General features: G+C 36.0%; 1 pseudogene; it reads left to right on the plus strand.

Annotated features, from left to right (window-relative positions):
* The first annotated feature begins 9,025 nt into the window (after positions 1 to 9,025).
* On the plus strand, positions 9,026 to 10,249 carry LOC102982573 (solute carrier family 22 member 10-like; annotated as a pseudogene).
* Positions 10,250 to 11,883: the final 1,634 nt, after the last annotated feature.

The raw sequence follows: 11,883 nt of genomic DNA on the forward strand, positions 1-11,883 counted from the left end.
TGATACACCATATTAACAAATTGAAGGAGAAAAACCATATGATCATCTCAATACATGCAGAAAAAGCTTTCAACAAAATTCAACACCCATTTATGATAAAAACCCTCCAGAAAGTAGGCATAGAGGGAACTTACCTCAGCACAATGAAATATTTCTAACTATAGTCAAAATGCTGTGCATCACATTCCCAGAAGTTATTAAATGTGTAACTGGAAGTTTGTGCCCTTTGAACACATCACCCATTTCCACCACAATTGGCAACCACCAATCTGTTTTCTCTTTCTATGACCTCAGGCTTTCTAGATTCCAAATATAAGTAAGATTATACAGAATTTGTCTTTCTCTGTATGACTTATTTCAGCATAATGCCCTCAAGGAGCCATCGATGATGTTGCAAATTGCAGGATTTTCTTTTCTTTTTCACATGGCTGAATAATATTCTCCATATTCTTTATTATACCTTTATATATTATATTTAATCTATATCTCATACCTGGCATATATATATATATATATATATATTTAATTTACCCATTGGTGGATACTTAGGTTGTTTCAGTATCTTGGTTATTATAAATAATGCTGCAATGAACATGGTAGTGCATATATCTCTTTAAGATAGATAAAGATAGAGATTTCATTCTTTTGGTTAGGTATCCAGAAGTAGGATTGCTGGATTATATCATGGTTATGTTTTTAATATTTGGAGGACCCTCCATACTGTTTTTTTTTAGTTGATGTTCTATTTCACATTGCCATCAATTGTCTACATGAGTTCTTTTCCTCCACATCCTCACCAGCACTTAACATCTCCCCTCTTTTATACAATTACTGTTCTAACAGGTGTGAGGTAGTATCTCATTGTAGATTTTATTTACATTTCCCTGATGACTAGTGATGTTGAAATCCTTGTCATGCCTCTGTTGGCCTTTTGAACATCCTCTTAGGAGAAATAAATGTTTATCCAGTTCCTCTGCCCATTTTTAAATCAGGTTGGTAGGGTTTTTTTCTTTTGAAATATAGTTGAAGTACAATATTATGTTAGTTTCAGGTATACAGCATAGTGATTTCGTATTTTTTTTTAGATTTTTTTCCATTATAGGTTATTACTGGGTATAATTTCCTGTACTATACAGTAAATCCTTGTTGGTTATTTATTTTATGAATAGTAGTGTGTATCTGTTAATCCCATACCCTTAATTTGTCCCTCCCCCCTCCCTCTCCCTTTTGGTAGCCATAAATTTGTTTTCTATATCTGTCAGTCTGTTTCTGTTTTTTATATACATTCATTTGTATTAATTTTTAGATTCTCCATATGACTGGTATTATATAGTATTTGTCTTTCTCTAACTTATTTCATTAAACATGATATTGTCTATGCCATCCATATTGTTACATATGGCAATCTTTCATTCTTTTTTTATGGCTGAATAATATATATATATTCCACATCTTTTTAATTCAATCATCTGTTGATGGGCACTTGAGTTACTTCCATGTTTTGGTTCTTGTAAATAATGCTACTATGAACATTGGAGTGCATGTAACTTTTCCAATTAGAGTTTTGTGTTTTTTTTGGATATATATCCAGGAGTGGATTGCTGGATCATATGGTAGTTCTAATTTTAGTTTTCTGAGGTACTTCCATACTGTTTTCCATAGTGGCTGCACCAATTTACATTCTCACCAACTGTGTACAAGTGTTCCCTTTTCACCACATCCTTGCCAACATTTGTTAATTGTGGTCTTTTTCATGATATCCATTCTGACAGTTGTGAGCTAATACTTCATTGGAGTTTTGGTTGGCATTTCTCTAATGATTAGCTATGTTGAGTTTCATTTCATTTGCCTTTTAGTCATCTGTACATCTTCTTTGGAAAAATGTCTATTCAAGTCTTCTACCCATGTTTTGTTTGGAATGTTTGTTTTCTATGTTAAGTATTATGAGCTGTTTATATATTTTGGATATTAACTCCTTGTCAGCTGCATCATTTGCAAATATTTTCTCCCATCTCGTAGGTTGTCTTTTCGATTTGTTGATCAATTCATTTGCTGTGCAAAAGCTTTTAAGTTTGATCACGTCCCATTTGTTTATTTTTGTTTTTATTTCTTTTGCCTTAGGAGACAGATTCAAAAAATATTGCTATGATTTATGTCAAAGAGTGTTTGCCTATCTTCTCTTCTAGGAGTTTTATGATGTCATGTCTTACATGTAGATCTTTAAACCATTTTGAGTTTATTTTTGTATATGGTATGAGAGAATGTTCTGATTTCATTGATTTACATGTAGCTGTCCAGCTTTTCTGGTACCACTTGTGGAAGAGATGGTCTTTTCTCCATTGTATGTAAGTCATTACTTCCTTTGTCATAGATCAATTGACCATAGGTGCAGAGGTGTCAATGCCATGCTGTTTTGATTACTGTTGCTTTGTAAATAGTATAGTCTGAAGTTGGGTAGTTATACCTGAACTTTGTTCTTTTTTCTCAGGGTTGATTTGGCAATTTGGGGTATTTTTTAGTTTCATATTAAATTTAGGATTATTTGTTCTATTTGTGTGAAAAACATCCTGTGTACTTTGATAGAAATTGCATTAAATCTGTAGATTGCTTTAGGTAGTGTGGGCATTTTAATACTAATCATTCTTCCAATTCAAGAGCATGGAATATCTGTCCATTTCTTCAAATCATCTTCAATTTCCTTTATCAAGGTTTTGTAGTTTTCAGCATATAGATATTTCAATATCTTGCTTTTGTTTGCACATAGGTATTTTATTTGTTTCTTGATGCGATTTTAAACATAATAGTTTTTTTTTTACATTTTATTTCTGATATTTCTGTTAGAAATGCAACAGGTTTCTGTATATTAATATTGTGTCCTACAACCTTGCTGAATTCATTTATTACCTCTAATAGTTTTTTGCTGGAGACTTCAGGGTTCTCTATAGAGAGTATCATGTCATCTGCAAATAGTGATAATTTTATGTCTTCCCTTCCCATTTGGATACATTTTATTTCTTTTCCTTGTCTGATTGCTGTGGATAGGACTTTCAGTACCATGTTAAATAGAAGTGGTGAGAGTGGGCATCTTGTCTTGTTCCTGAATTTAGCAAGAAGGCTTTCAATATTTCACCATTGAGTATTATGTTAGCTGTAGGTGGGTTTGTCTTAAGAGGCCTTTATTATGTTGAGATATGTTCCCTCTGTACCCACTTTGATGAAAGTTTTTATAATGAATGGGTGTTGAATTTTGTTAAATCTTCTTCTTTTTGTTTATTGAGGTAATTATATGATTTTTTTGTCTTTCTTTTTGTCTATGTAGTGTACCACATTAATTGATTTGCCTACATTGAACCATCCTTGTGATCCTAAATAAATCAAACTTGATCATGGTAAATGATCCATTTTAGGTACTGTTGGATTTAGTTTGATAATATTTTGTTGAGAATATTTGCATCTATATTCATCAAATATATTGACATGTAATTTTCATTTTTTTCTTGTCTTTGGTTTTGGCATCAGGGTAATAATAGCCTCATAGAATGAAGTTGGGAGTGTTACCTCCTCTTCATTTTTTGGTAAAGGTTTGAGAAGTATAGGTTTAATTTCTTCTTTATATGTTTGGTATAAATCCCCAGTAAAGCTGCCCAGTCCTGGACTTGTTTTGTTTTGTTGGGGTTTTTTTGCAGGGAATTTTTCAAAATACAGATTCTACTTCACCTGTAGTAATTGGTCTGTTCAAATTGTCTGTTTCTTCTTGGCTCATTCTTGGCAGGCAGTATGTTTCTAGAAATTTGTTCATTTCTTCTAGGTTGTCTAATTTGTTGGCATATAATTGTTCATAGTATTCAATTCAGTTTTTTTTTTTTTTTTTTTTTTTTTGCGGTATGCGGGCCTCTCACTGCCGTGGCCTCTCCCGCCACAGAGCACAGGCTCCGGACGCACAGGCCCAGCGGCCATGGCTCACGGGCCCAGCCGCTCCGCGGCACGCGGGATCCTCCCAGACTGGGGCACGAACCCGCGTCCCCTGCATTGGCAGGCGGACTCCCAACCACTGCGCCACCAGGGAAGCCCCAGTTTTGTTTTTTTTTTTTGGTATTTCTGTGGTATCAGTTGTTATTTCTCCTCTTTCCTTTCTCATTTTGTTTATTTGGGGCCTCTCCATTTTATTCTTGGTGAGTCTGGCTAGAGGTTTGTCAGTTTTGTTTACCTTTTCAAAAAATTAGTTCCTTTGATTTTTACTACTGATTTTTAAGCTCTATTTTATTTATATCCTCACTGATCCTTACTATTTCTTTCCTTCTGTTGACTTTGGGCTTTGTTCTTTTTTTCCTGATTATTTTAGGTAGTAGGTTAAGTTGTTTATTTGAGGTTTTTCTTGTTCCTTGATGAAAGCCTATACCACTTTGAACTTCCATCTTAGAACTGCTTTTTCTGCAACCCATAGATTTTGTAAAGGTGTGTTTTCATTTTCGTTGGTCTCAAGGTATTTTGTGATTTCCTCTTTGATTTGATCATTGACTCATTGGGTTTTTAATAGCATGTTGTATAGTCTTCATATGTTTATTCTTTTCTGTTGTTTTTTCTGTACTTGATTTCTAAATAGTTTCATAGCATTGTGGTCAGAAAACATGCTTGATATAATTTCTATCCTCTTAAATTTGTTGAGGTTAGTTTGGTGACCTAGTATGTAGTCTATCCTAGAGAATGTTCCATGCATGCTTTAAAGAATGTGTATCCTGTTTTTTTCTTTGTTTGTTTGTTTTTTGGATGTAGTGTCTTTTAGATATTAATTAAGTTCAATGGGTGCATTGTGTCATTTAGGACCTCTGTTGCTTTATTTATTTTCTGTCTGGATATTTTGTCCATTGATGTCAGTGGGGTTTAAAGTATCCTACAATTACTGTATTATTGTCCGTTTCTCCCTTTATGTTTTTTAGTATTTGCTTTATATATTTAAGTGCTCCTATACTGGGTGTGTGTATTTTAACGAGTGTAATATCCTCTTGTATTGATGCCTTTGTCATTATATTATGCCCTTCTTTGCCTTTTTTTTAATGGTTGTTTTAAAGTCTATTTTGTCGGATATGATTATTGCTATTCCCCCTCTTTTATCATTTCCATTTGCATGAAATATCTTTTTCCACACCCTTGCTTTCGATCTATGTGTGTCTTTTGTCCTAATGTGAGTTCTGCATACTGCAGGTTCTTATGTTTTAATCCAATCAACCACTCTGGCTTTTGAGCTGAGTATTTAATTTGTTGACATTTAAAGTAATTGTTGATAGTATGTACTTATTGCCATCTTAATCCTTGTTTTCCAGTTGTTTTTTTAGTTCTTCTTTGTTCATTTCTTCTTTTTGTTTTTCCTTTTGTAGTTTGATGATTTTCTTTTGTTGTATGCTTGAATTTCTTTCTTTTTAGTTTTTGTGAATCTATTGTATATTTTTGATTTGTGGTTACCATAAATTTCATGTATATTGACCCATAACTGTATCTTCTTTCCTTAACCTAGAGTCATTTAAGTTTAAAAATATTCTAAAAGACCTACATTTTTATACTCCTCCCTCATGTTTTGTGGTTTTGATGTCTTATATCTTCACACTTATCCTTTTACTGTTTATTGTATTTATAATTACCTTTATAATTTTTAAATTTTCTTTTAATCTACATATTGATTTATTTTACTGATCTTCAACCCTTCCTATATATTTGCCTTTGCTATTGTGATTTTCTCTCTCCTATAGATTCTTGCTTCTTTTCTATTTAGAGAATACACTTCAATAGTTCATTTAATTTAGGCTGAGTACTGATGAATTCTTTTAGCTCTTGCTTGTATGAGAAATTCTTTCTCTCCTTCTATTTCAATGATGATCTTGCTTGGTAAAGTATCCTAGGTTGCAGGTTTTTCCCTTTCAGCCCTTCGTATATATCATGCCACTCCCTTCAGATCTGCAAAGCTTATGCAGGGAAATCAGCCCATAGCCTTATGTGGGTTCCCTTATAACTGACCCTTTGTTTTTCTCTTTCTGCTTTTAGAATCTTCTCTTTATCATTTGTTTTTGCCATTTCAAATATCATATGTCTTGGTGTGGGTCTGTTTGAGTTCATCTTGTTTGGGACCCTCTGTACTTCCTGTACCTGGATATCTGTTTCCTTCTTTAGGTTTGGAATGTTTTCAACTATCATGTCTTCAAATACATTTTCAATCCCCTTGTCTCTTTCTTCTCTTTCTGGAACCCCTGTTATGTGTAGGTTGACACTTTCTATATTTTCCCATAGATCTCATATGTTGCTGTCATATCTTTTTGTTTGCTTTCCTGACTGAGTGATTTCCATTTTTATATTTTCCAGATCACTTATTCATTCTTTTGTGTCATTAATCATCTACTCACTGCTTCTATATTGTATTCAAATTATCTATTTTTTGGTTCGTATTTACAGTTTCTGGTTGCTTGCTACATTGATCTGCATTTTTATTGATAATCTTTCTTAATTCCTTTAGTGTTTTTATTGTCTCCTTTTTGAACTCGGGTTATAGTAGACTGGTGAGGTTTGTTTCATTATTTGCTCTTTCAGGTGATTTCTCTTGTTCTTTTAATTGAGAGTAGTTCCTGTGTCTTTTCATTTTACTTAACTTTCTTTATTTCTGTGAATTTAGGAAACACTACTTCAGTCTTGAAGGGCTGTTTTTAGGTAAGAGTATCTCTGTGCAGACTTTGTGTGTCCAATGTCTTTGGTGCAAGGGCTGGTTTTCATATGGATGCCAACCATGTCTTTCCTCAGTGTGTACTTGTCCTCATCATCTTGATAGTTGGTGCAATTGGTTTGGGGATATCTAAAGCCTGTTCACAGTGTGATGTGGGAATTACTTTCTGCTCCATGCCTGCCATCACTCTTGGAGTAGAAGTTCTGAGGGTGAGGTTCCATCAGGTTTCATTACTCTTGAGTGCATGCCCTGCAAAACAAAGGGGAGTGTGGAAGCAACTGAGGCCCAAGTGCTCACAGAGGATAAAACCTCTGCCTGTGTAAGTGTTTGCAGCTCCGCTTGGATGCAACCCAACATTGCATACTTTTCCTCATGTGTTTGTCCTAGATCTAGTGCAAGGCTGGGATGTTCATACTGGCATTCACTAGGCTGGGGCTGAGGCTTGAGGCATTGTGGCTGCAGGAATTGAAGTGGCTGCACTGTCATTAGATATATGAGCTCCCTACCCATTTTCTCCCAGGACCTCTCTGCTCCAGATCCAGTACTAAGCTGTGGTGTGGAGTGAGGGTGTTCACCTCACTCAGATTGGGGGCTGCAAAGAGGCAGTCACTGCCAGTGCAAAACTTGCTCTATCCTGATTGTTGCAAGCCAGCAGGTGTGCTCTCCTTGCAAATAGTGTCAAGGCTTCTCAAACTCATCTTTCTGTCCCAGCAGTTCTCCCAGCAAACAAGGGGGCTTATCTCCTCCACACAGGACCTAGGACTGGGATTCCCAGTCTGTGGCTCCACCAGCTAGCTCCCCAGGGTGAGGGTCTACCCTTGCAGATCTTCTCTTATTTTCAGATCCCTCTCAAGGGTGGGAGTTCTGGCTTTACAACTTTTTTCCATCCTAGCCGGTTATGCGAAAATCTTTCTTCCGAAGTAAATGGAAACATCTTCTGACAGTTTCCATTTAGTATTCAGTGAGAATTGTTCTACATGTAGATGTATTTTTGATGTTTTTATGGAAGTAGTTGAGCTCCATGTCCTCCTACCCTACCTTGATCCCTCCCTTCTGTAAGATAGTTTTAAGTGACAGAATTTAAACAAAGGAAAACTGATTAATTGTTGCCAAATTTGGAAAGGAAATGATAGGAGCAAGGGCAGGTGGTATATTTATATCAGTACAACAAGAGGGATGCCTATGGAGAGGGAACTCTTTAGTATCTTGACTGTGGTGGTGGGCACATGAAGCTATACAGATGATAAAACTATATGGTACTAAGTATACCACACACACACAAACACAAGTACAGGTAAAACTGACTGGGAAAATCTGAATAAGATCAGTAGATTTATCACCCTCAAAAAATCAGTAGTCATATTATACTATAGTTTTGCGAATATTACTATTGGGGGAAACAGGGTGAAGTGCATGCAGTTTCTCATTATATTATTTCTTGCTACTGCATGTGAATCTGTAATAATCTCCTAAAGCATCTCAATTAAAAATATAAATGATTGGAATGTTATAGCATGCAAAGTATAAGCATAAGAAACCTGGAATGTTTATATTAATATGAGAAAGTACATACTTGAAATCGAGGAGCATTACTAGAGATAAAGAAGCCAAGTTCATAATGAGAAAATGATCAACTCATCAGGATTCTGAACACTGGCACATAAATGATCCTTAATATATTCTGTAAATGAATAAATAAACCTGAGAAAACAAACCCTTATGTTAGCTTACCATTACCTTTCTCCTGTATCTTTATTTGAAGGAATTTAAAATTATTGTGAGGTGCTGGTGTGATTTAAACTAAAGCATAATATCAGTTACCAAAAGTTAGTAATGGCACGATATTCCACTTTGCTTTAATTAAAAACAAAGGATTGTATTTTTTAAATTATTGTAGTCTAAAGTCAGAATAAACAAGAAAACACTTGCTTTCTCTTCTTTCCACAGGAAAATCATAAAGCTGTTCACTTATGTGTGTCTCAAATTCCATTTTCTGGAAATGACTGAAGACCCTGGAGCAGGTTTGTTTTAGCTTGTTTAGAGGACGTGTACATGCCGAAGTCCAATATTGATTTTACAGAGTAACTGAGGAGAAGCACATTCAGAGAGTAAATCTTTAAACAGATTTAATGGTCATCAGATAGAAGTATCTTTGGTAAATTATTTTCTCTGTGACTTTACTACAAAAAGTAATACCTACTGATTCCAGCAGGACTGGGGAAACTGCTTCCACTGCTCTCTTGCAGTAGTGAGGTGATGGGACCCATTGATGAGAAATTGGTGTGAGGTCACATAGACTTAGACTTAGACCTCTTCAGAATGACATTTGAGGAACTCCTGGATGAAATTGGTGGCCTGGTGAAATTCCAGATCCTTCAGCTGGTTTTAATTCTTCCTTCTTTCATGAAAATAGTTTGTCATATACTGTTGGAGAATGTCACTGCAGCCATTCCTTGTCATTACTGCTGGGTCCACATCCTTGATAATGACACTGTCTCTGATAATAACACTGGTGTACTCAGCCCTGATGTCCTCCTGAGAATCTTCATCCCCTTGGATTCTAACTTGAAACCAGAAAATGCCATCACTTCCTCCTCCCCCAGTGGCAGCTCCTTCACCTGAACGGGACCTTCCCCAACATGACTGACCTGAACACGGAGCCCTGTGTAGACGGCTGTGTATATGACTGAAGCTCCTTCTCCTCCACCATCGTGACTGAGGTAAAGGCCCCATTTACATTTTTGTGAGTATATGATCTGGGTGTTTAGAATAACATAAAATCAACAAGGTTCATGTCTTCAGTTACTGAGTAGATAGTGTAGCCAGCTCTCTTTCATTCTTTTAGGAAAACTGATTACTTATCTATTTAATGCCAAACACTTACATTACAATTGATGACAGCAAAATCAACAACTTGGATATGAATTTTACTATCACTAAGCTTTAAATTTAATGTGAATATTGACGGTTAGATAAGTAAGTACTTGATATAAATTGTGGGAAATTATTCTTGGTCATTTGCTCTTAAACTAGTTGCAAATTATAAATATTTGTATTAAGTTTTAAAAAATGCCCTACCCTGGATACTTGTCAGAGAAACAAATCAGAGTGCATTTCACTCTAGGTGTGAAATCCAGGCAACAGTGTTGAAAAAATAACCTCAATGTTTTCAATACATGTTAAGGATTGAGTACCACTGAGGTATGCAGTGTTAAGAGAATATGAAGATTGGCCCTAATATAATCTAAAAGATTTTGTTGAGGATTTTTAGATAAAAAAACATGCTGAAGCTGAGACATGAATGATATAGGTCAGTAAATGTAGTAAAGGGAAGCCCAGAGGACACGCATTTCACTGAGGGTTTTCTGAGTGAGTGAACATTGAGGGAAGTAAGATGCTGTGAAGCTCCTCTGTGCTGGTTTCCTTCTCTTCCAGTGGGACCTAGTATGTGATCATCAGTCACAGAAATCAGTGGCTCAATCCCTATTCATGGCTGGAATGCTGGTGGGGGGCTTCATATAGTGTCATCTCTCAGACAGGTGAGCATCTCTAGATCACTGTTGCCCTACTGTGTGGTGTTTTCACAGTTTATGATTAATTGTTTCACAAAGAAGGTTTTATTGAGTTTCAGTAGACAATTTCTACTGCTGTGGGTTGCCTTGTTTCCCAAGGAGCTATAGATGGAAATGTAGAATTAGACTCATTGGGATGAATGTCATTTTGTTGCCACGGAGCTCTCTGTACTGGGCACAGAAATGATATCTCCATAAGATCTGGGGGCATTTCAGAATAGTATTTTTTTATGAAACCGCTTTATTGGAAATGAAAGAGTTGCTAGAGAAGAAACATTCAATTTGAAATTCTTAAGGCAGGAGTGGAGAGGTTCCTCCAGTGCCAGAACGCTGGGAACTGTAGTTGGGAAGTGACTCAGAAAAGTATTTAGAGGTAAGTTACCATAAACTTCATTTATTATATAAAGAGGAGGAGTTATCAATGAGAAGGGAAAGGAAGTTGCTCCAAGATAGGAGTTCGGCCTGTTTTAGGAAACAGCAATGCAGGTCTTTGCCATAACTTCTGTATTAAGTCCCTCACAGATTCAGTGAGCTGAATGCTTGTGGGTTCCCACATTGGTCATGATGTCATGGTTACCCCACTGTAATTAGTATTCATTTCTATAAAACCTGGTGTTTGTTATATGGTATTGAAGTTGAATTAAGACATAATTGTGACTATAATCTGGATGTTTGATTTTGTAAAAAAGAAAAAATAAAGCCTTATTAGAGGTAATGCTTGCAACTGTGTAAGATAATTAATCTATAGACCTCAGGTATTATAATTTGTGGTGTGAGAAGTTTGCGTTATTCTGTGCCTGGCAGTGGTCATTTAAAACTAAGAGGACGACAAGGCTCAGGGACTGAAAAGCAGGGTAAGCGGCCACAGCCTTGATGGATCGACCCGAGTCATCAACGGTACGGAGCAGGGCTGCCGTGGGCTTGTCTGCATTTGGGACTGGGCAAAAAAGTGTTTTATTGTCAAAATAAAAATAAGAGAGTGGGGTGGAAAAAAAAAACACTAAGAGGACAACCATGACAGCCATACACACAAGCCTCCCATGGGGTAATGGGAGGCTTAAAATGTTCCTTGTCATCGGTAAGACTAACATCATTTAATCTTATAGCTGAAAATTGTGAACTTTGAATGTGTCACCCCAATATAATTCATAAAAGATTTCAGGGTCATAGTGCTCATATGGGCCGTTTTCTGACTGAGCCCTTTATAATGATTCACATTTAAATGCTGATTGATCAGTTTAGATGGGCATAGGGTGATACGTGTGTGTGTGTGAGTCTATGTGTGGAAGTGTGTTATGACAGGAGACGAGAGAGGAAAATTAGGTGAAGAATAGGGAGCCTTATAGCGAAGCTAATGATTTTGAACTAAAAATAGGCAAAAAGATTCCATATATATGTGTTAGCATACGGTATTTGCTTTTCTCTTTCTGACTTACTTCACTCTGTGACAGACTCTAGGTCCATCCACCTCACTACAAATAACTCAGTTTCATTTCTCTTTATGGCTGAGTAATATTCCATTGTATATATGTGTCACAACTTCTTTATCCATTCGTCTGTGGATGGACACTTAGGTTGCTTCCATGTCCTGGCTATTGTAAATAG

This window comes from Physeter macrocephalus, chromosome 16 (assembly GCF_002837175.3).
Source record: "Physeter macrocephalus isolate SW-GA chromosome 16, ASM283717v5, whole genome shotgun sequence".
NCBI classification, from domain to species: Eukaryota; Metazoa; Chordata; class Mammalia; order Artiodactyla; family Physeteridae; genus Physeter; species Physeter macrocephalus.